Source organism: Suricata suricatta, chromosome 13, assembly GCF_006229205.1.
Source record: "Suricata suricatta isolate VVHF042 chromosome 13, meerkat_22Aug2017_6uvM2_HiC, whole genome shotgun sequence".
Classification (NCBI taxonomy): Eukaryota; Metazoa; Chordata; class Mammalia; order Carnivora; family Herpestidae; genus Suricata; species Suricata suricatta.
Genome location: NC_043712.1, coordinates 39665220 through 39690225, shown reverse-complemented (window position 1 = coordinate 39690225; position 25006 = coordinate 39665220).

The following is a 25006-nucleotide window of genomic DNA, read 5'->3' as shown; positions in this document are numbered from 1 at the left end:
TAACTGTTGAAAGCATTTCCAAGACTAGACATTTCCAACTGATTCAAAGTAATTAAGAAGCTGTAAGTGGTAAGTTTGTGAAAATGATTTTCAGTTTGTTCTACATATTGTAGATTTAGAAGTTATGGTTAAAGTGTACATATCAGAAGATAGGCAATCAGACTCTTAGAGTAAGTAAAGAAGCATTAAATAGAGAAATGAACACAAATGAGCACGCTCTCTGACCCTGAACATGTAAAATGTTTATATAAATTTAGTGTAAACTTTGCATCACCTTAGAGTGTTCACAAAACAGTAATATTATCAGTTAATATTTTATTGTGCTAATAAGTTATACATTAAAACAAAACTCAGCTTAATAAATTATATATCAAAAAGAAACTAAGTCCTAACTATTCCATTGCTCCTTATCTTTGTGACTATGAATGCCATTTTTTAGGTAATTCATGTAGGTACATATGATAATGCTTAATCAACAAAACATTCAATAAAAATATCATTCTGGAATATTACAGAAAAATCAAATATTTTTGTTAGCAAGGTACAGTGCATGTACAACAAAATGTACAAATCTTGTTTTCAACCTGATGACATTGGAAAACTCATATAATCACCAGGCAAACCTGGGACATAGAACTTTCCGCTAGTCCCAGCGATTCCCTTTTGCATCTCTCCAGGCAATCCAACCTCTATCTGGGGGTAACCTTTCTTATAATTTTTCTCTGAGTTCCTTAATTTTCTCTTTATTTTTCAGCCCATTGATTATGACATGCTTAGATTCTCATTTCTTTTCATTTAACCTTGATATGTGATAAATTAGGGCTTGTATATTTTTTTATTGGTTTTTGCCAGACTTGAGAAGTATTTTTACACACTTGAGTTTCAAATATTTTTGGGTTAGTTTATATCCTCATTCTGGAAATCCTTTGTTTTTTATATGAGATGATAATTTCTAAAATAGTTCTTGATTATGTAGCTGCTGTTGTCCACTTTTTTCTTTCTGTTCTTGAAATTGAATAATTTTTACTTTGCCCTCTTCTACTTTGCTGACACTTTCTTCCACTATCTACAATTTACTGTTCATGTCATCTATTAAGATTTTTCTATGTTGGGGGGAACCTGGGTGGCTCAGTTGGTTAAGTATCTGACTTCAGCTCAGGTCATGACCTCACAGTTTGTGAGTTTGAATCCGGTATCAGGCTCTCTGCTGACAAATCAAAGCCCAGAGCCTGCTTCAGATTCTGTGTCTCCCTCTCTCTCTCTCTCTCTCTCTCTCTCTGTCCTTCTTCCACTCATGTTCTGTCTCTTTTTGTCTCTCAAAAATGAATAAACATTAAAATAATTTTAAGATTTTTCTATTTTGGGGGCACCTGGTTGGTTCTGTTGGTTGATCATCATCTTGATTTAGCTCAGGTCATGATTTCATGCTCATGGTTTGTGAGACTAAGCCCCTTGTCAGGCTCTGTCCTGCTTGGGATTCTCTCGCTCCCTCTCTCTCTGCCCCCACACTCTGCTTGTGTGCTTTCTCTCTCTCGCAAAATAACCATTTTAAAAAAGATTTTTCTTCTCTGTATATTATTCCTTTGACTTCTAAAACATTTTTCCCCTCTTTATGTTGAAATCCTTCCTCTATTTATTCATTATGGCAATTTTTTTCTTTAAGTCTTTGAATGTGTGTACGACGACTGCTTTAAAATTCTTGACTGATGGGACACTTGGGTGGCTCAGTCAGTTAGGCATCTTATTCTTGATTTTCGCTCAGGCCATGATCTCACGGTTCATGAGATGAAGCCCAGCATTGGGCTCTGTGCTGATAATGTGAAGCCTCTTGGAATTCTCTCTCCCCCTCTCTCTGCCCCTCCCCTACTTGTTCTCTCCCTCCCTCCCTCCCTCTCTCTCTGTCTCTCTTTCTCAAAATAAATAAATAAACATTTTTTTTAAAGTTTGCCTGTTATAGTTTCCATTGCCTGCTTTTTCTTTTCACCAGGAATCATATTGTTCCTGTCTCTTCACTTTGCCTAGTAATTTTTCAAATATACAAGACATAGTGATAGATTGACTTAAGACACTGAAGATACTACTATTACCCACTGAAAATCTTTTACTTCTATTTAATAGGTTGTTAACTTGGCTGAATCTAAATCCCTAATTCTGGTTCTTCTGCTCAGGATTTATCATCTTTGAACTATTGCTTTTTATGGTATTTCTTGGACTTTGCTTTACCCATGAACAGTACAGGGCTCCCCCAAATTTCTGGATTTAGTTCATATAAAGATGTGGGGATTCTCCCTCTGTTGTATCCTTCCCTACACTTCCTGTCTTACTTTCCAGACAACCTTACAGTTTTGCACTCTGTTCTCTGACTCCCTAGGCAGACTGAAGTTTTCTGTTTAAGATTCAGATATCCCATGACAAAGGAAAAAAAAAATTCATATTCCACTGACTCCAAATGATTTGGTTTTCTTGGTTTTGGTTTTTGTTTTATGTATATTTTGCCAGTATTATGATTAACACGTGTAGGAGAGTTAATACTTTTCAGAACCCAACTTCCCTTACTTTCATTGTTAGATATTTCATTAATTTGAAATTCTGGATTGACATTTATTTTTCTGTCAGCACTTTAAAAATATTATACTATTGTTTTCTGGCTTCCCTTGTTTCTAATGAGAAGACAATGATGTTATTTGTCATTGTTCCTTGGTCTGTCATATTTTCCCCACTCTGATTATTTTATTTTTTAATTTTTTTAATGTTTATTTATTTTTGAGAGAGAGAGAGGAAAGAGCAAGAGCGAGCAAGGGAGGGGAAGAGATAGAGGGAGACACAGAATCTGAAGCAGGCTCAAGTCTCTGAGCTGTCAGCACAGAGCCCAACAAGGGGCTCGAACTCATGAGCTGCAGGATCATCATCTGAGCCAAAGTTCAACACTTAACTGAGTGAGTCACTCAGGCACCCTCCACTCTGGCTTTTAATATTTTGATATTTTGATACTTGGATATATCTTGATATTTTGATATTTTCAAATTTCATTTTCTTTATCATTAGTTTAAGAATTTTGACCATGATATGTTTAGGTATGCTAAAAAAATCATCATTGAGAATCCAGCATGTTGACTTGATAGCTTTAATAAATTTCAAAAATTATTATTATGGGCTAAGTTATATGCCCCCAAATGCATATTTTTTAAAAAAAGTTAACATTTATTTTTGAGAGACAGAGAGCCTGAGTGGGAGAGAGGCAGAGAGAGAGAGGGAGACACAGAATCCAAAGAAGTGTTCAGGCTCTGAGCTTGAACCAAGAATCGCAAGATCATGACCTGAGTGGAATTTAGATACTTAATTGACTAAGCCACCCAGGTGCACCCCCCCATGCATATTTTAAGCCCTAATTTTCACTACCTTAGATGTAACTCTATTTGAAGACAATCACTAGAGTGAGCCCTTAATCCAATATGGCTGGTGCCTCTATAAGAAGACATTAGGACACAGACACAGAGGAAAGTCACAGGGAAGCAATGGTCATATAAAAGTCAAAAAGAGAAGCCTTTGGAGAAATCAACTTTGCTAACACTTCTTCGATTTTGGACTTCTAGCTTCCAGAATTGTGACAGAATAAATGTATATTGTTTAAGCAACCCAGTCTGCAGTACTTTGTTAAAGCATCCCTATCAAACCAATACAATAACTTTAACATATCTGTTCAAACAGTTTAAGGTATATTCCCTTTCCTTTCTTCTTGGACACAAATTACGTATCAGTATGGCATAGTTCCTACTAATGTCACATTTATTAACTTTCTTCCCTGGGCTGGGTCTGGTCTTTTTCTTCTTTCCTCCCTTCTCCTTTTTAAAAAACTTTATTGATATATAATCTACAAACCATACAATTGCTTGGATGTAAGTGTACATGTCAATGTTTTTTTTTTTATTTTTAGTATATTCACAGAGTTGTAAAACCATCACAATAATATAATCTTAAGATTTCACTCATAGGTGGAATTTAAGAAACGCAAGGGAAAGAAAAATAAGATAAAAACAGAAAGGGAGGCCAACCACAAGAGACTCTTAAATACAGAGAAAAAACCTGCGGGTTGCTGGAGGGGAAGTGGGAGGATAGGCTAAATGGGCAATGGGCATCATGGAGAGCATTGCTGAGGATGAGCAAAAAGTGTTATGTGTAAGCGATGAATCACTGGGTTCTACAGACAGATTGGAAAGATGAACTGTAGATTCTTTTCATGGTAGGAGTTAAAGTCTCTTGAAACATTATACATCCTGATTAAAATGGAAATCTAAATCATTTTGTATGTTTGAAAGAAATGGAAAATTTGCTAATTATGCCTTTCAATGAACATGCATCTCTTTTCATTTTTGATTTTTTTTGTATATTTAATAAGAATAACTTCTATATGCTCATCATAGGTATTAAATACCCATCCGTTCACAAGTAAGGATAACTGGGATCTAAGGATGCTGAGAATCTACTTCACTCTTAAGATAGGATTTGTTACAAAGGTAATTTAGAAAACTTAGTTTTTGTCAAAGCTTTGTGATCGCTAAAAAAAGAAAAGCAAGGCTTAGGCAGTGGAGACATTTGGAAATATATTCTAAATCATGATTCAGTGCCCCTAAATGACAAATCATAATAATAATTTGATTGCAACTGAGTACCTCTCTGAGTGTTAGGGATAAACTGAATGGCAGAGCATATACAATCTACATTTTTAAAAATCTATAAAAGAAGCTCAAGTTAGTTTAATCATAAATTCCGTTTCCTTCAAAGTTATAGTTATAAAAGAATAATACTAAGGAATCCTGTTCTACAACCCATCGAATGTGGGTGACATAATTGTGGACATTGTCCTAGTCAATGTCCTATAACACCTAAAATGGAGATGGATTCAACAAGATTATTTATATTTTTATTAAGCTCACTTGACTATTAAGAGACTGTTTTTTGACAGAGAGAGAGAGTGTGTGAGAGAGCCAATGGGGGAGACAGACTGAGAGAGAGGAAACAGAGAGAAAATCTTAAGTAGGCTCCATGCTCAGCAAAGAGCCCTGCCTGAGGTTCCATCCCACACTCCTGGGATCATGACCTGAGTCCAAATGAAGAGTTGGATGCTCAGTTGACTGAGCTCCTGAAGACTTGAACTGTAGTAGCTACTATATTATTTCTTGCTCACAGCCATTTTGTGTAAAAAAATGGAGAAAAGCAATATGAGGAAAATAAGATGTTTCAAAAAACAATTTAACTAAAATATTTTAGAAAATATAACCTATTTTTTCTCTATCGTCTATTATCAAAAGGTTCAGAGCCATATAGTAAGCATTTGTTCAGCTTTTTAATCATTTTATCATTAACTATTTTCAAAAATGTTTAGATGATTTTATTTTCTCATTTATAATTTTTCATGTCTTATTTTCCAACTTAAAAGACTTTATAAATGTGATATATGACCAGTTTTTCAATCACTAGTTCATAGTGTTTTAAGCTGTATTTTATGTACTTTATTATTATTCATTAATGTAAAAATATATTCAACTAATTTTATGTTAATGAAAATTTTGGCTTTTTAACTTTTTTATAAATTCATCTGATAATAAATAAAATGGGAAATAAAGGGGTAGGTAATATTTCTTTAAAAATTAAATATTTTCAAAATTCAAATTATTTTTTAAAAATGTTTCCATTTATATAACAAACAATGAAGAAAAATAAACTGTGATTAGTATACCTTCATTCAACCAAATTGGCAACTAGTTATTAAATTATAAACTATATTGCTACTTCTATCCATAAAGAAATTCTGACAGTTGGCATGCAGTATATACTGAATAAAAATGAAAATGAGGAAGCAAAATAAATGAATATATAAACAAAGACTCAAGCTGGGATACACCTTCCTGGAAAACACTAATTCTATTTTAATTATAAACAGTATGTAAAGGTGAACATCATTATTAAGTGCTAATAATTAACAAACTAAGCAAAATATAGTGGGTAAGAATAGATGTTTGGAAGTGCTTTCTGTCAGAAAACTCTTTTTCACAGATACTTAATTGAGAGAAACATCTACCTTGAAAAAATAGTATATTCTTTTTTTCATGATTACCATTTAAGTTCTCAAAAAGGCCCAGTTCTTGAAAACCTTATAAATAGTTTGAATACCAAGAGCAGTTTAGGAGAAAATTACAAGATAAACTCCTCACTCTAACACATACATCCAAGTTTCCAAATACTTCAATGAAATAAAAGAAGAAATTAAAAAATATATTTTAGATTGTGTATCCTTATGAAGAATCTCCACAAAAGTTAGTTAAATCTACATAAGTAGATTTAATCAATGTTTCTAGATCATAATTTAGTCTAAGGTAAATACATAAAATGCATCAATTTGAAATAAACAGTCTCAGTTTTCACCTATTTCCTATACTAAGCACAAATAAAGTTTTACTGCAAGTATAAAAATAAATAAATATGTTCTTGCAAAGTACATCATAAGTTCATAAATTTTAAATTAGTGCACAGCTGTCATAAAACTTTTAGTAAAATAGGCACCTAAGTATTAAAGTTTTTAAAAAAATTTTGGGGGCGCCTGGGTGGCTCAGTCCGTTAAACCTCCGACTTTGGCTCAGGTCATGATCTCAGGTTCAGGTCATGATCTCAGGTTCGTGGGTTTGAGACCCCCATCAGGCTCTGTGCTGACAGCTCAGAGCCTGGAGCCTGCTTCAGAGTCTGTGTCTTCCTGTCTCTCTGCTCCTCCCCCACTCATGCTCTGTCTCTCTCTGTCTCAAAAATAAATAAAACATTAAAATTTTTTTAAGTTTTTTTTTAAATTTTTAAATGTTTTTTTTTTTTGAGAATGAGAGACAGAGAGAGAAAGAGAAAGAGACAGAGAATGAGTTGGGGAGGGGCAGAGAGGGAGACATAGAATCTGAGGCAGGCTCCAGGTTCTGCCAGATGCAGGGCTAGAATCCATGAACCATGGGATCGTGACCTGAGCTGAAGTCAGACGCTTAATGGACTGAGCGACCCAGGTGCCCCAGGCACCTAAGTTTGAAAGTGCTGTTACCAACAAGGAATCAATTGTAAACAACCTAACTCATAGAATCTTTACCACTAGATTTGTTCAGACAGTAGCTGAACATAATAATCACATAACTGTGTACTTGTTTACTGGTAATACCGGATTCTTCTTAAATATCTGGGAGTGCATACTCAGCTTTGACTCAACATTTGCTCTTTTTGCTTCAGCCAAATGGAAAGCATTTGAAAATTCAAAATAATCTGAAAGGAGGAATACATCAATCATTAAATGTTGCTTCTAATCAATGAGTTCAAACCTGGTGAGTGAATGAAATGTAAACCAGGCTGCTACATTTCAGAAACTCCTATCATCCAGCTTTCTACTTGGTTACTCCAGCCACAGTGGGGTCAGGTTCATGAATAGGTGAGTTATGCAACACCACAAGGCCCTGAGCTCAGAAAGGTCCCGCACTGGGTTTAATGCTCTACTTTCCCTACCTTTAAATTCTTAATAATTTAATCTTTGAACTGTGTTTTGTCAGTGAAGTCTGCTGAGACAATGAAACAAAAGCATAAGCAGAGGAAGCAGAGGAGATATGTATAGTAAGTGTTTCAGCCGCATAAAAGATACCTTCTAGTCCTTTACCCCTTCTGTTCCTCCGTATTCACTAGTATGCTAAAGGTAGAGCGTGTCTAGAATTTACATCACCAAAAAATGAAACATAAACAGCTGATGAAGTTTTGTAGAGCCATTTTCATGGTTCTCGTAAGAAAAATAATTGTATGTGTAATATTAGTATTAGTATGTATACATACTGTAAGGATGCAGGTCCGATCCGGCCCTCACCACCTGCCTTCCCAGCCTTCCCGGAGCCGGTCGCCGGGCACCTTCCCCGTGGAGATGCACCCGGCGGCCATGGGGGGGGGGGGGCGGTCCCCTGCCTGCCGCAAGTTCGATCCAGCCTTCCCCTGTACTTAAAGGGGAAGGCGCCGGCTTCTCCTGAAAGGGCACGCATTAAGGAAGGACAACTCCTGCAGCGCCCAATCGGGGAAGGACAGCCCATACCTTTGACCTCTCTAGAGGCGGGCCTAGTCACGCCCCATATGGGCGTCCTGGGCCCACTCTGATTGGTCAGTGCTCCGGATGGTGTGACTGGCTCCCACAACTGCCAGTATTGATGGGGGTTAGGGATAGGATCGCTGTATTTCCTGTAACTCCCCCTCCCAAAGGCATAAAAGGCCCTGCCCTGCCTTTGTTGGGGGCTCTCTCCACGTGGCCAGCAGGTCGCTGGAGACTGTGAGCCCCAGCTTAAGCTTGTAATAAAGGCCCTGTGCTTTTGTAGGCGTGGCTCGTCTCCCTAGCAGTCTCTGGTGTTTGTTTTGGGGTGATTTGGGGCGATTTTACAAACTTGGGCACAACAATACTAACTGGGCAGTTTGGTTATTCCACATTGTCAGCAAAACACTTTTACATTTGCATTTAAAATTGGAATTGCACAGTATAAAGATGAACAGTAAAATTCATTGTAATTATTTAAACTTACATTTCTTTCTTTTTCTTTGAATTACTTTAAATAGCAAGTAAAAAATTCCATGACAATTTGAAAGAGAGGTTGGGGGAGAGGGGGTGGCGGCCGGGGTGGCTCAGTCAGTTAAGCCTCTGACTCTTGATTTTGGCCGAGGTCATGATCTCATGTTCATGATTTGTGAGCCGGAGCCCTGCCTTGGGGTGTGTGCTGACAGCGCAGGAGCCTGCTCAGGATTTTCTCTGCCTGTCCCCTACATGACTGCATTCATACTCGCACCTGTGCATGCGCTCTCGCTCCCTATCTCTCAAAATATATAAACTTAAGACAAAGTTTCAAACAAAGTTTAAAAGTTTCACACACACACAAAAAAAAAAGAGGGTGAGAGACCATGGAAGGGGAAAAAAGCTTTATTTTTTTAAAATATCATTAAGAGTACTCTTCTTTGATTTTAAAATAAGGGATGCATATTTTTATTTTGGACTGAATCCTATAAATTGTATAGCCAGCTCAGAAACTAATTTATGGCTTGTGTTGAGAGTTTGGCTAAGCCTCTCCACCACATTACTGCCTCAGTATTCATTTTGTTTGGCCAAAAAGCCAGCAGGGACCTTACATCAGTCCCTCCTCACTTAAGAGCAGGTCCTACAGAGAAGACTGCAAAGTCATAAATACTGTTCTGACTTCCCCAACAGCCCTTGTGATCAACAATCTCCTTTTGCACCCTTATGGAGTGCAAACTCCTTCTGGAGTCTGCTGTTTTTAGTTTGAATTGACCAATCCAGTCTTAGCCCAGGACCCTCAAAGAACTCCACCCAGAGACCTCAATAGAAGCCTGTGCCCCAGATCCTGACTTTCTGCCTACACCCTGCCTGGACCTCCCAGAGTAGTCCCTCCAGGGGTACTATGTATTTCCTCCCTGACTGTGAGTAATGAACTTGTCTATTTCACCTTCTCTTGCCGTATGTGGTTGAAGTGCCTTTCACCATCCGCACCCTGTGCTCCCTGTAATGAATGTTAATTTAACAAAATTGTAACAAAAGTTGTATGGTTTGTAACCAAACTTTATGGTTTGTAAGCCACTTCTGTTTATTTATTCATTCTATTTCCAGGGTAAAGCATGTCACCACTGTTTTAGTATTTCCATACTAATGCTGGTCTTTCTTTAAGGACAATTTCAAGTTCTCATGGATATTTCTGAACAAGTTTCATGTTACTTCTTTTCTGACTCTTTTCTCATGGCCCTTGTTCTACTGCCTGACACATACATAAATGTTTCTTTCATCATCCTGGCCTTGCACTTTCTCTAATTTCCTAATAAGCTCACAAATTTATTTTCCACTCCTATGACCTCAACTAAATCTTGTTCCTCCATGTATCCCTATCAAACATCCTGACATCAAACTTCTATCACCTTATTCAACACTCACAGTTGTTTATTTACATTTTACTCTTCCAGAAACATTATTACCAATTTTTGTCTCTCTATTTACCTCATGTAAAAAAAGGTCTTCTGTTGGGGCAGCCTAGGTGGCTCAGTTGGTTAAGCAGCTGACTTCAGCTCAGGTCATGATCTCACAGTCTGTGGGTTTGAGCCTCACGTGAGGCTCTGTGCTGACAGCTAGCTCAGAGCCTGAAGCCTGTCTTCAGATTCTGTGTCTCTATCTCTCTCTGGACCTCCCCTGCTCATGCTGTCTCTGTCTCTCTCTCTCAAAACTAAATAATAAAACATTGAAAGAATTAAAAAGAAGACTTTATAAACTTCCAGCTATAAAATAAATAAGTGATGGTGATATAATATATAACATAGGTAATATAGTGAGTTTGAGACCCGCATTGGGCTCTGTGCTGACAGCCCAGAGCCTGGAGCCTGCTGCAGATTCTGTGTCTCCCTCTCTCTCTGACACTCCCCTACCTGCTCTCTGCCTCTCTCTCAAAATAAAATAAAGACATAAAATATTTTTTAAAAAGTCTTCTGCATAATTCCATGGGCAATAAAATATTAGAAGCTTAATTAAATATCTTTCCCTCAATAATATAGTGGTTTAATGCAATTCTTGTCAAAGTATCAGTGGGTGTTTTGTGTCAAGGGGATCCCAAAATTCATACGGATGCAAATGGTCTAAACAGCTAAAGCAATTAAGATTTATCAACAAATTAACATAATTAAACAGTGTGATATTTTTGTAAGGCTAAACAGAACAGACCAAATAAGAAAAACAAAAAATTCATTTCACTTATGGTAAGAAATAATAGCACAGTAGTACCAGTGTCTCTTTCAATTTTACTCCATGCACCATAATTCCAAATGGATATTATATCCAAATGAACGCATAATCAATAAGGTTCCTAAAAGAAAACATTAGATGACTATCATCATGCTCTGAATTTTCTTATACAAGTGAAACAAGGAAATAACCATAAAGGAAAAGATAACACTCAGTTAAAACTTAAAACTTTCATTAAAAGACATGATAGAGTGAAAATGATATTCAATGTGTAAATATATCTACAATTGAATAAACAACAGAGGACATATATACTAAAATATAAACAACTAATACTGATGAAAGAGAGAGAATAATTTCTTTTTAATGCATCGTGGATGATGGCCCGTCCTAACTAATCAGAATTAAATTTATACTGACTTAAAATAAGAGCAGACAAGGAAATCACTGGAAATAAACAGATTTATAGGATGGGAGAACACTGGATAGGGAAATAAAAAAAACCTCAACAGATAAATATATTAAAAATCAGCCACTAATAAAATTGGTAATTATTAATAAATGAAATTGTTAATAGTTTAAAGTCACTACTTATTCTTAATTCAACAGTTATAATTAAAAATAAATAAAATGATTAATAATCTTAAGGTAATTACTTATTTATGTGCATTGCTGAAGTATATCTTCTAAGATCCAAAAAGTTAAACATAATGTCTATGTGTCAAAGAAGTTATTGATTGTCTGGTTTTCTAGTTCCACATTGTATCTATGTTACCAAATGTGATTTCTAACTATAGAATATTGAATATTTATTGGGAAAAACACGTGCATTATTTTCCCTTAACCTAAATTTTTAAACTGTCAACATATAAACTGTTGTGAAATATTCTTCCCAGTGCTTTTCATGTTTATTGAAACTTAAAAAAAATTTTAAGAGAAAATCCATTCAATGGACAAAAGGAATTAAGTATTACATGCAATTCAATATCTGAGTACATTCCCTGATAAGTCTCCATTTTGCAACATTTCCTAATCTCTGCTTCTTTGGTGATTTTAATGTCTGATGCTTTTTTTAAAGTTTACTTTTTTATTTTGAGAGGTGGAGCATGGGAAGGGCAGAGAGAGAGGGAGAGAATCTCAAGCAGGCTCTGTACTATCAGCACGGAGCCTGTACAGGGCCCAAATTCACAAACCACAAGATCGTGACCTGAGCCGAAACCAAGAGTCTGATTAACCCACTGAACCACCCAGGCAGCTCTAACGTCTGATGATTTGATTCTTCCTGTCCCACTCCATTGATACTTATTGATGGTAACAACACACAAAACTGTTGACTGAAAATCTTACTGCACCTCGGTGCTTATATTCCTAAGATTAATTGCTTTCATATTATCCTAAGGTCCCTCAAACAACCATGTTTTATTTAGGAAGTACTGTGTGCAGAGCCCTGCACTAGGTGCTATTAAAATCTACATTTAACTGAAACTAACCTAGAAGATGACTCATGTCAGTTCTCAAATAATACACATACTATTCATCAGCTGAGTCTTTAATTACTTACAACTGAGTCTTTAATTACTTGATGTCATGAGCTTTTCCAGATGATGTCATAGATGTCATCCATTTTAAATTGCCTATATTTGTTTACTTCAGGGGAGAATAAGCTTTCTAAATATGACTCCATAGTACATTGTGATGTACTTTTTTATCTGTTTTCAAATAGAGACATGTGACTATAGATGCAGCAAAATTCTTTTTTTTTCCAACTTTTCCTTTCACAAACTTTTCAAAAGTTCTTTTGTGTGAGATTTTAAAAATTGAAATATAAGTGACATCTACCATTTATATTGGTTTCAGGCGTACAGCATAATGATTTGATATTCATATGTATTACAAAGTTATCACACAATAAGTCTAGTTTAACATCCATCAGCATATATATATTCAATTTTGCTTTTCTTTCTGATAAGAACTCTCATGGTCTTTCAGCAATTTTAAAATACACAAGGTTAGTATTAACTATAGTCACCATACTGTATATTACACCCTGGAACTTACATGTTTATAAACAAATTTTAATGTTTATTTTTGAGAGAGAGCAAGGGAGCCGGGAAGGGGCAGAGAGAGAGGAGGACACAGAATCCAAAACAGGCCCAGACTCTGAGCTGTCAGCACAGAGCCCAACGTGGGGCTTGAACCCACAAACTGCGAGATCATGACCTGAGCCGAAGTTGGATGTTTAACCAGTTGAGCCACCCAGCTGCCCTGGAACTTATTTTATAACTGGAAGGTTTTTTTTGTTTTGTTTTGTTTTTATACATTTATCTTTTTTTGAGAGACAGAGAGAGAAACAGAGAACAAGGGGGGGTGGGCAGAGAGAGAGGGAGACACAGAATCCAAAGCAGCCACAGGTTCTGAGCTGTCAGCACAGAGCAAGAGCAGGGCTCAAACTTACAAACCTTGAGATCATGACCTGAGCCAAAGTCTGATGCTTAACCAACTGAGGCTCCCTATTTTATAACTGGAAGTTTTTACTTTTTGACTCTCTGCTCCCATTTCACTCACCCCTCAGCCTTTGCCTCAGGCAACTACCAATCTGTTCACTGTACCTATGAGCTCTTCTTTTTTTTCTGACTGTTTGATTTTTAGATTCCACATGTAAGTGAGATCATACATTTGCCTTTCTCTGTCTGACTTACTTCACTTAGCATAATATCTTCAAGGTATATCCCTGTTGTCACCTAGCAAGATCTCCTTTTTATGGCTGAATAATACTCTATTCCATTGTAGATATATACCACATTTTCTTTATCCATTCCTCCACTGATGAATACTTAGGTTGCTTCCATGTCTCAGGTATTGTAAATAATATAGTAAACATGAGGGTTCAGATACCTTTAACATATAGAACACACTCTTAGGTTTGTCCTTTGCTTTACCTACTATCCTGTTTCTTCTGATTTTAAATGATCTTATCCATAAAATAATTATTAAAAGTCTTTCTCAAAGGAATAAAAATATCTAATGCTTTTAGGTTCATAAAAAGCATCTTATATGTTATGCTTCATTAAGCATAATGTTTAAGGAAAAATATTCCTTTTTCTTCTCTCTGTATACCAACTAATCTTTCTGAGATTTTATATTTCACAATTTTGTTTTGGTATGGCTGAAAAAATTTAAGGGGTTTTAAAAGTCTTCTAAAATTGTAAAAACAAAGGTTATTAAACATAATTATTTATAAATTATTATCTTAACACATATGTATAACATTTAAGTATAATACTTAAAACTCAAGTAAGCTAATAATCTACTATATGCTTTAATATTTAATATTCTTCATAATTTAATTTCATCTAAAAATTAGTTCTCTAAAGAAAACAGAGTTTTCATTGTTTTCTTTTGCTGCTAACCTGTTTTACTCCAGCATCTGCCATACACATCCCTAGATTATAATGGCATTCAATTCTTTTTTTAATTTTTTAATGTTTTTTAATTTATTTTTGATACAGAGAGAGACAGAGTATGAGAGGGGGAGGGGCAGAGAGAGAAGGAGACACAGAACCGGAAGCAGGCTCCAGGCTCTGAGCTAGCTGTCAGCACAAAGCCTGATGCGGGGCTCGAACCCACGAACGTGAGATCTGACCTGAGCCGAAGTCAGAGGCTTAACCGACGGAGCCACCCAGGTGCCCCTCAATTCTTTAAATGACAAATATTTACTTGTCATTTTGGACCTCTCCTCTCTCAGCCTCTTGAGAGCAGGAAATGAATGTTAGTTGGGTTTTCATAATTCACATAGTACTGCATATAATAAGTCTTCTGCTAAGTTTTGATTAATGAATGAACGAATGCATGAATGGGAATCAATATCTGTCCTCTGCCTATGTATGGGGTTTGTGTAAGAATTTTTATGCATTTTAAATTGAACTAAAAATTTCATAGGGGATTTAAGGAATTATCTTTTTGGAGTTGAGTCTACATGAAAGTGTACCAGATATAATTTCTTATTTACCCAAATATATAGTATTCCAGGAATGCTAAATTGATTTTGTAGCTTTAATTGTACCCAATTTTTTTTTTGTTGTTGTTGTATTTAAAATTCTATTTCTTTTTTAAATACACAAAAGGAATTCAGGCTATTTGCACTCAATAGAGTGGTTATGGGAGCTGTAGGAGGAGAGAAGGGATGGGATGAGACACACAGGCGTGTCCTGCGATGCGGTCAGTATCCTAGGTGCTGCTTACATACCTGTGTTCTCTTTGTACAATAACTCAGTATGCAAGATATACTTAGAAGTTGGGGGATTTTCTGTAAATATATTTTAATAAAAATCATAACAAAGTATTCCCTTTGTGTCTTTAAAAAATACAACAAATCATTAGATGCCAAAAAATTTTTTTGAAACTGTTTTCATAATGTGGCTTCGTAAGAAATAAGGAAATGCTCTTATGCCGAGAATAACTATTAGTAAATTCACTAAGAGCAATCCAATTATGACTAGAAAAAATTGTTTCTTCAAACTGATGGCTACTAAACCTGTGCTTGGTGGCCTTCTAAAGGTAACGCAGTTTCATCTCCCACATCGCTCATTTATACTGTCTGCTTCTCAATCTGCAATCAAGATATTCAAATAACTTTAGTTCACTGAAAGCAGTTATATTGCTTTAAATTTTTTTTCTGTTGGTAAGAACACTTAATCTTTACCAAATTTAAATTCCTCAAAATTTTTATTTTATGTTGGTAAGGACACTTATCTTTCCCAAAGACCCCTCCTCTTAATGATTTTTAAATGGCCACATTATATTGTCTATAGATACAATTTTGTGCTATAGTCCCTATGAAAAATAATACTAAAGTGCCTTAAAAAATTAATAGAACTACCATATGATTCAGCAATTGCACCTGCATTTTTTCTTGTTTTGCTTTTGTTATTTTTTCCTTTTTTGTCCAAAAGAGTTGAATTCAGGATCTTAAAGAGATATAACCACCGTCATGTTCACTGTAGCACTATTCACAATAGCAAAGATGTGAAAGCAAACTAAATGTCTATTGATGGATAACTGGATAAAGAAAATATGATATATACATACAGTGGAAATATTTTCAGCCTTAAAAAAGGAAAAAACAGTTTCTACAGTATGTTATAACATGGATGAGCCTTGAGGGTGTTCTGCTAAGTGAAAAATGCTGTTCACAAAAAGACAGGTACTACATGATTCCACTTATATGTTGTAGTAAAATCGATAGACTCATGAGTGATACAGTGGTTCCCAGAGGTTGGGAGAAAGGAAAACTGGGTAGTTACTATGGTATTCATTTTTTTTAATCTTAATACGTTTTATTTTTCTTATGTTCTTTATAATTAATACTAGAATGAATCCTTTTGCTCTAGTTACCCCCTTTTTAGAAACCAATAATCAGTTTTCATTGTATGTTTCATCATCTTATCAGTAAGTGAAAAATAAATTAAGATTCTAGTTCCAGTCCTATGCTTGTGTGATCTCAATGATACATGCCTCATTGTTACTAATTTTAAATGTTCATTCTAGCACTAAACAAGGATAATACAAACCTAGAGACTATCACTTGTGAAATGAATGTTATTAACAAAGGTTTCTTTGCATAACCACTAATATAAAATTGAGAGTATAATTTTACCTATGAAAATTGCCTTCTAAAACTTGTCAGAGTTTTACACATATATGGGATAATCACATCATTTCTTTTCAATGAAAGGAAATTGTAAAAATGCAGGAATGAGTTCACTTTGTAAGTTATAATTACTTAGAATGATTTAGTCCAAATTATATGGATAAATTTATGCCTGAAATGTTCTATTATATATGAATAAAATGTTTATTTTGACAGGTCCAGGTACAGGGATTGTCCATAAACATAATTTAAAACACACACACACACACACACAATCCATAAGCATAAATTGTTTAATAATAGAGAATATACCTAATATTCTACATTATTTTTTTCACCTCTCTTTGTACACTGGTTTTCCCTGCTTGTCCAAATGGCCTTTGATAACTACAAATTTTCCTAACAGATTCAGCACCTACCTCTCATTTTCTCAGAATAAATCATTTATTTTCTTGCTTTGCTATTGCATCTCACACACACTTCTATAGTTGTGGAGACGTACAGTAATGCCATATCAAGTGAAATTCATGTATTAGATTCCACTCAATGTTAGAAGCACTGCTAGGAGATTATACATCTCATTCTTGTTTCTATTCCTAGCTCTAAGGACTCAACTTCACATATACTTGTTCAACAAATATTCATTGGCTAGATAAACTAAATTAAAAAAGGGCAAAATATTTATAAAACAATAACTTTCCAAAGTTGATTCTATTAAAAGTCCTATTCATATCACTTCAATTATTACTTCATCAAATGATGATATGGCATAAATACATACACATTAGATTAATACAAACTCAAGGCAAATATGATACATATTTGATCAAATGTGGGAAACTGGGGCCACCATTCTAACACCCAGTATCCGTACTGGGAATGGTCAAAATAGCACAAAAAGAGAATTTGTTCATCTGTCATTCATTTACAAAGTAAGACTCTAAGTGGTTATTATGGATTCAAAGAGTTTTTATTTTCTATAAATGAAAATAAGTAACTCATAGATTCACCATTTATTTTATCTATTCTTTTTGAAAGTAAAAGTAATATATATCCATCAGTAACAAATGCACAATATACTAAAGACAGTAAGGAAGCAATTTAAAAAATCAACTGTACTCATACAATATAGAAATATACATTCTTATTATGAAATTGGTGTATTTTGATTCAAACATTTATCTGTGCATGGGTATATGTGTGTTCATGCATATTCAAAAAATTTTTGGCATAATGTGACTCATATGGAAGATAAGGTTTTTGTAGCCTGTTCTCGCTATCAAGTATGTATGTCAAAATAAAGATAAAAAGTAATACTATAAAAATAAAGCTCAATTTAAAATTTTAAAATATTAAAAATTCTTTCATTATATTTTAATATCTGAATTATTACTTATTATATGTATGTTTAGTTTAATTGACTCCTTATTTTGGTTTTGTTCATATCTTTAAAATATTTTTGTATGTAAAGTATACTCTTATTAATAATTTTGCATTAATCTATGATGAGTTTTCAAAGGTAATCTTTTATGCAGCTCAGATTTAAACCTATCTCCTTTCTAATATAAGAGTTAAGGTTTCTACTTCTGCAATTTAAAGACTCACTGTTTTCACTATACAGATTTGTAAGAATGACTAAGCATGTATTGTTATGATGTATCAGAATTCTGCAATTAAATTTGAGTCCAAATATTAATGAAAATGTTTTACTGAGGCTCCATATACTGTTAATCATAGACTAAATTAAATATGTAGTATGTTTTCCAGAGTCACTGATTTTCATTAAAAGTACTGGCTATGGGAATCAATATCAGGCTTCTTATCAAACAAATAAGATAAAGTTCATTTTAAGAAAACCAATTCATTTTTATTCCCTTAAGGCTTAATGTAAATTGTATGAATCACTCTAACAGCAAAAGACATAATAGAAAGTAACAAAAAAATATACTAAATATACTAAATAGGGTATAACACTGTGTGAGGCATATAATGTTAGCGGTTTTTCTTGTTTGATTTTCCTTTATTTCAGTTTTAGTGCTTCTTTTCTTAGATTTTAGAAACTATTTCCAAGAGCAGGAAATTGTATTAATGGAATATTTAGTTGAAATCTTTCTAGTACATAATGACATGAATAGCACCTTCATTTTGTGATTAAGATTAAGTTTGTTCAAATTGTCTTAAATCCAAACCTGGCATATAATAAAATGAGTGAGAAAAAGATTTTTGAGTGACGGGTAAGATCTACAGTTTTTAATAAAGAAAGAGATTAATAACCGCATAATTCAATTCTATCTGTGCTAACTGGAAAACATCTTGTAACACAGATTACCTATTACTGTTGTTCAAGTATTTCTCATAAGAGATCACAGAACAAAATTTATCTCAGAAGCTGTCTTTCTATACTATACACTCACTGCATCCATTTCTTTATACACATAGAAAATGTGAAAGCATCCTGAGTGAGCACATTACGTGAAAATACAATTATACTAAAAATGCATTTTTCTTTCAGTTTTAAAATTACTTCGGTGTTAAATGACTGGGGAGCAAGGGAAGTAATACAGGTTCGATTGCACAGCTCTTTGACATCATGGAAAACAAACATTAAAATTAGATCCAAGCTGAACAAGGACAGGTCAATGGGGTGCAGTGAGAATTTTGCTACAAGTGGAAAGAGAAAGGCTTCCTGTAATAGTGAAAGGAGCAATGAATCTGAGCAAAGAGTGACCGTCCGTGAGGATCTTGAACTCACATAGAGAGTAGACAACCCCTCTCTCCTCTTAGGGTCTGTCCAAACTCATGAGGAAGCTAATTGCAACTGTCTGTTCAAATACTCGAGAACAGCAATTGCTTTTTCACCTTTCCTTCCTATTCCATTCACAGATAAACTTTCTCCTATGTCAGCTTCTGACAAGGGAACAACACGCAAACCTTGAATTCCCTGTAACCACTGGGCTATTCACTACTAGAATGAAATAGAATCATTGTATTTAAAGTAGATTTAATTTTTCAAGGCGCTGTAATTCTTGGTGGGAGTTGGGGTATATTAACGGTAAAACTGTTAGGAGAGGATTACTTTTCTGTCTGAGAAACCAAGTCGATGCAAGTCATTTTTAAATAGTCTTAATCCGTTAAACATGCTCCATTACAAAATTTTGTTTCTCTCCCAGATATTTAAGGGTGTATTCTCACAGAGATTACGACTATAGCTTGACTGTCATCATCATGACAACTGTCATTTTATTACTAATGTTCTAATTATCATCATTACCCTAAGTCATTTTTATGTTGCTAAAATATGTGATGTGCTAAGCATATTAAAGCAATATGTAAATCTAAGATAAGGTGTCTTCCTTAATAAAAATTAAAAATGATATGGTAGAGTAAGCAAGAGTTTTGGAGTTAGAGTCCTAGCTCTAACACCTTCGGTGTGATAGCTCATCACCTTTAAAATGGAAATTAAAAAAAAATGGAAATAAGATACCAGCAACCACAGTAATATTTCACATTAAATAAGGTGTCTCCCACAATGTCACACATAGAGCAATTTCATATATATATATTTTTATATTTTTACAAATTGAAGCTTTTTCTCAAACTTCTGTCTCGTGTATCATATTTTTGTTGTTTCCTCCCCAGACAACCATGTGTATTTATGTTCTCTTAACGGTTCAAAGTGTTTTTGAAGACTTTCTTAGATGTCAACATCTGCATACAGTCAAAGGACTTTTTCTCTACATTTTTTTCCATAGTTTATGGTAAATCATATAGAGAGGGAAAAAAATGTTTATCTTTCCTCTTAGACTATTATCTCTGATGGGCATCTTTCAAATAATTTTATCCTTCAAAACAACTACATATAGATTATTTATCATAGTAGTGTATTACAAAACCACACAAATTGAAATCAACGGAAACTTTGGCATAACTGTAATTTGCTCTTTGAGGTTTTTTTAAGTCGGTCATGGATCACTTTAACATTAATTCAGAATACAGTAGCACTTTATTATTTACATTTTCAAGTACAACTCAAAGGTAGTTTGAAAGTTTTAAGACTATTGTTACCTTGAACTAATTTGTCTGTACTTTGCTCTCCTGTTTCTTGCTAATCACCAATTACATCAAATAGCAGAGGATAAACCAATTTGCAGAGCACTGGCCAAGTCATTCTGCTGTTGTTGCTGCAGTCATTTTTAAACATCAAATGCTATATTGTTTTGTTCTGCGTATAGGTACAATGTATTTTAGAAGATTCCTGATCCTAGTTGTAAGTCATTATTTATCAGGCTTTGATAGAAGATCAAAAATAGGCTTGCTGATTCTTGTGATATTTATGGATATTAATGTTATCTTGAAATACATAGACTATTTATTAAGCTCAAATTGAGCCCTGATTCAATAGGAAACAGTTAGTAAACACTTATCAATGATGTAAAGCCTATTTTCATATAGCACCACTAAAAGCTTTGGCAATTGTATTGTGTTATTATTTTGAGGTATGATCAGCAAATTTCAACGCATTGTGAAATTAAAGAACAATAATGTTTTACAACGGCATATCTATAACTTTTATGTCTCATTTAGTGGGTTTGTTTTCTTCTTTAAGTAAATTTTACCCTGCTGTAGGTAAAAAATGTGGTATTCAAAACCCAAATTCCCTTTGCATTGATGATTCTTAGAAAACTAAACAAATACAAAGATATATCTTGTACTTATATATGTATGTCACACTTGGCTTTCACCATATAACTTCCTCATCTATGAAAGATAGACTATTCATTCATCTGTAGCAATGAAATTTCTAAGGTACTTCCTACAGTATTTGTAACCTCTTATACAAAGAGGCTGCCCCTATGGAATGTCCAGTCAGATACATTAAATGGAAATTCAACTTTATATACACCTAAGTAAATTATAAGGCCTTATATCTTAATAAATAAGTTATTTTTACATAACTCATATGGCTTTTTTTTTTGTAATTTTGGCATTTTTGATTATCATAGATAACAGTTTAATGAATACCTCAAAAATCACATTTCTTATTTAATAATACATAGAAACTTTCAAATAATACTTATTTCAATAGGATATGGTACTCTCCAAATATTTGTTAACTATTTAGAATATCATCACTTTCATATTAAAGATATCCAAGGCTATATAAGTTACAACTCAGAGAGGTTATATTGTCTTTAACTTTTATCCTTATCCAGAAGGACAGGGAATATTCACCCCTTGTGATAATAAGCACATAACTTACACATAAAATGAGTAAGAAAATCTGTGGTAATGATTAAACCCTTGAAAACTCATGTCCTACAGTGCCTTAATATGGCATTTCCAGAAGCTTATCTTGTTTTGGTTAAATACAATCTATTTTTTAGCTGTTTTCATTTGAGTCAGTACCTATCATATTCTGTGTCAGGTGTGTTCTAGCATTTCTATGAGGACTCTCTGATATAGAATGTCCATGTCTGTGATAATGGGAATGTTCAACATGTGCTCTTTACATTATGATAGTCACTAGTGACATGAGGTTGTGGAGCAATGGAGATGTGGCAAACGTGACCAAGGAACTGATTTTTTAAAATTTTACTTAATTTAATAATTATACTAAGTAAATGTATGTGCCTCATTTCTACTGTATTGGAAAGCTTAGGTAAAGCATTCTTCATAAAGTAAAATACGGAATTCTAGATATAATGTAAATAGTCCTTATTCTAGACATATATTTATATTACTGTGCTACTAGTCAGTTCCCTGTAAGTAGACACTGAGGAGTTTGGCATTCTGGGTGTTCACTCGGAATTAACACCTGCAGAAGGAATAGGAAATAAGTAGGATTGAGTGGATAGGGTAGCCAAGATGTGATGCAGGCTTGAGAAGTCCTAAGCCAAACAACTGAGGAGTTCTGGGGAGGCCATTTCCATTTCCACTGCTCAGATCCACTTTTTCATACACATTTAGGCAACAGCATCTACAACATTCCCTTTGGCCTTGCTCCCTGGGGGAAACTTAGAAGAAGAAGACTGGTGAGAAAAATCACAACCCAACACTGAAACTAGTCTTGAGGTGTCAACTTAGATTACTTTCCTATCCTTTCTAAATTCCCCTTTTATTGATATTTGTGACCTAACCAGTGACTCAATTTAGACCTTCCAGCCCAAGGAGTCTGTGCTCCTGGTCATGAGGCCTATTTAAGGCCAAGCTTGCTGCACTTGTTCATTCACACTGAACTTGGACAATGAAATACTAGAAGATCACTTGAATACTACACCTATATATTCCTACCGGCTCCCATTGTATAATAGGAGGCCTACCTCACCCTGATGATCTGATCAATTAAGGCCAAACAGGATAGTGAATTATTTACTTCCCTGCTATCCATTGGATGCACAGAACCCAAAGTACTCAGGAAGTAGCATAATTTATAGATCAGCGGGGCTTCTTCTGTTGTCCTGGAGAAAGTGTGCCTGGTACAGGGACCAGAGGATCTAACCTTTCATAAGCCAGATTCATGTGGATGAAAATCACAAAATATCCTAGTGGGTCATTGGGGGTTATATGGGGACTTCTTCTACCGTTTCTACCATTTGGTTCTAGAAATTATACATTATTTCTATTAAAAACTGGGTATTCAATATATATACTGAATCCTGGAAGACAGTGTGCCATTCCTATAGCTTATCCGTTCTGAACTGGCATTTCATGTGCACCTTTACAGAACATTCCAGCCACAGACCATCAACCTGGTGGTTTTGGGTGGCAAAGTATGTGAAATGTCTAGTGGGATCCATTTATCTTTAAGTTTCAGGATTTATTAGTCTCTATCAATTTATCAAAATAAACCATCCATGGCATCAGAGGAATGAGTTAAGGTGCAACAAAAAGATGGACAACAGGAGTCTGGATGACGTGCTCGTACAGTTTGCATGAAGGAAAACTCAGGCCATGCTTGTGCCCAATCCTGGATGCTCTACTTCAGATTTAGTGGATTGCCCCTGAACCACTCAAAGTCATGACTTGATTGGTCTGACACGACTGGCTCATTTTAAGTAGTTTAGGCTGCATGGTCATCTGCTGCACTCTGGTCCTCTATCAGGACTCAAAAGCAAGCCAAGTAAACTTTTAAAAATGAATGGACTTTTGAAATCACCCTAAATACCTCAGAAATTGACTTGAAGACTGACAGAACAAACTCCACAACTATAGGGAGAGAAGAGGCCAGATTAAATAAGGTAGGAAGTGTAGAGACCTAATTTAGGGGAGAAATGGATTAGAAGGGCTGTGTAGGGGAGGGAGCTATAATCATGGAGAAAGACTAGAGAGAGAGCAGAGAGCAGAGAGAGAGAGAGAGAGAGAGAGAGAGAGAGAGAGAGGAGCATCCAGGGGGAAAACACAGGGACAATATTTTCCAAAAGCCATTGGATTAGAAAATGAGAGGGGCTGAATTTTGGGAGTTCTTACAACCAGTGTGGTTTAAAGCCTGGAGTTCTAAAGGTCAGTGGGCTTGGCTGACATGGAGCCTGGAGGGCACTACTCAACTCTGGAGAGAAGGTAGGCAAATAACCTGGGGGAAGACAGCATCGAAACAACAATCTGAAGAAAATGCCGAGGGCACACACAGTGAGGAGATTATTGCTCCTCTTGGAAAGCATCTCTGAGAGGAAGAATTCACAGATACTTCTCCAGGGAAAAAAGAACTGGCTGGTGCCATTTCCCTTTCCCACCCCTCAACATAAACATGGTGCCACCTGAGGGAAGCAACTGAGCATGAACCCTGGCTGAAAGTTAGGCTTACCCCAAGCACCCCCCCGCCCACCCCTCCTGCCGCCACCCTGTGCTCTGGAGGTCCTGCCCTTCTCAGTCAAGTTCACCTCAGTGCCTGTATGGAGGATCCCTCTCACAAAAAACCAGCACAACCTCTGCCCATACCGTGACTCCCAACCAGAGGGATCTGCAGGGCCTCAGTTCTGGTGGAGTTGGTGTCAGAGCAGAGTACAAGCAGACCAAAGCACACCTGGTTAAAACTCGCCATATTTAGAACAGGACCAAACACTGCCCACAGCAGACAAGAAAAGCCTATGAAGATGACTGGCCTTGTAATACCCAAGATTTCTTTATCGTCCCCCAAAACCAGAAACCGCCAGGGAGACCGAGTCACGCATGCAAAAGCAAAGGGCTTCAATAGTAAACACTCCCAAAATAAACTTACTGAAACTATAAAGCTCCGAGAGAAAAACATAGCGCAAAATCTTGACATTGCTCTCTACAATGATTTCTTGGATATGACACCAAAAGCACAGCCATCAAAGTAAAAATAGGTAAGTGGGAAACACAGCTTACAAACAGGGCTTAAGTTAGTTTATTTTGCAAGGCTAACTTGACGTAGATCATTTCTTGCTTATGCGTCTGGAAATAATAAGCAAAATTTGAACTGTTTCCCAGGGTGCTATGAGGTCACCAGTGAAAATTGTAATATTATAACCAATCACTGTGTTCCCACTATACATGCTGCTTTATAACAATATGTCCCTGAACCGTATTCCATGTTCTGGAAAAGCTCCTGATTT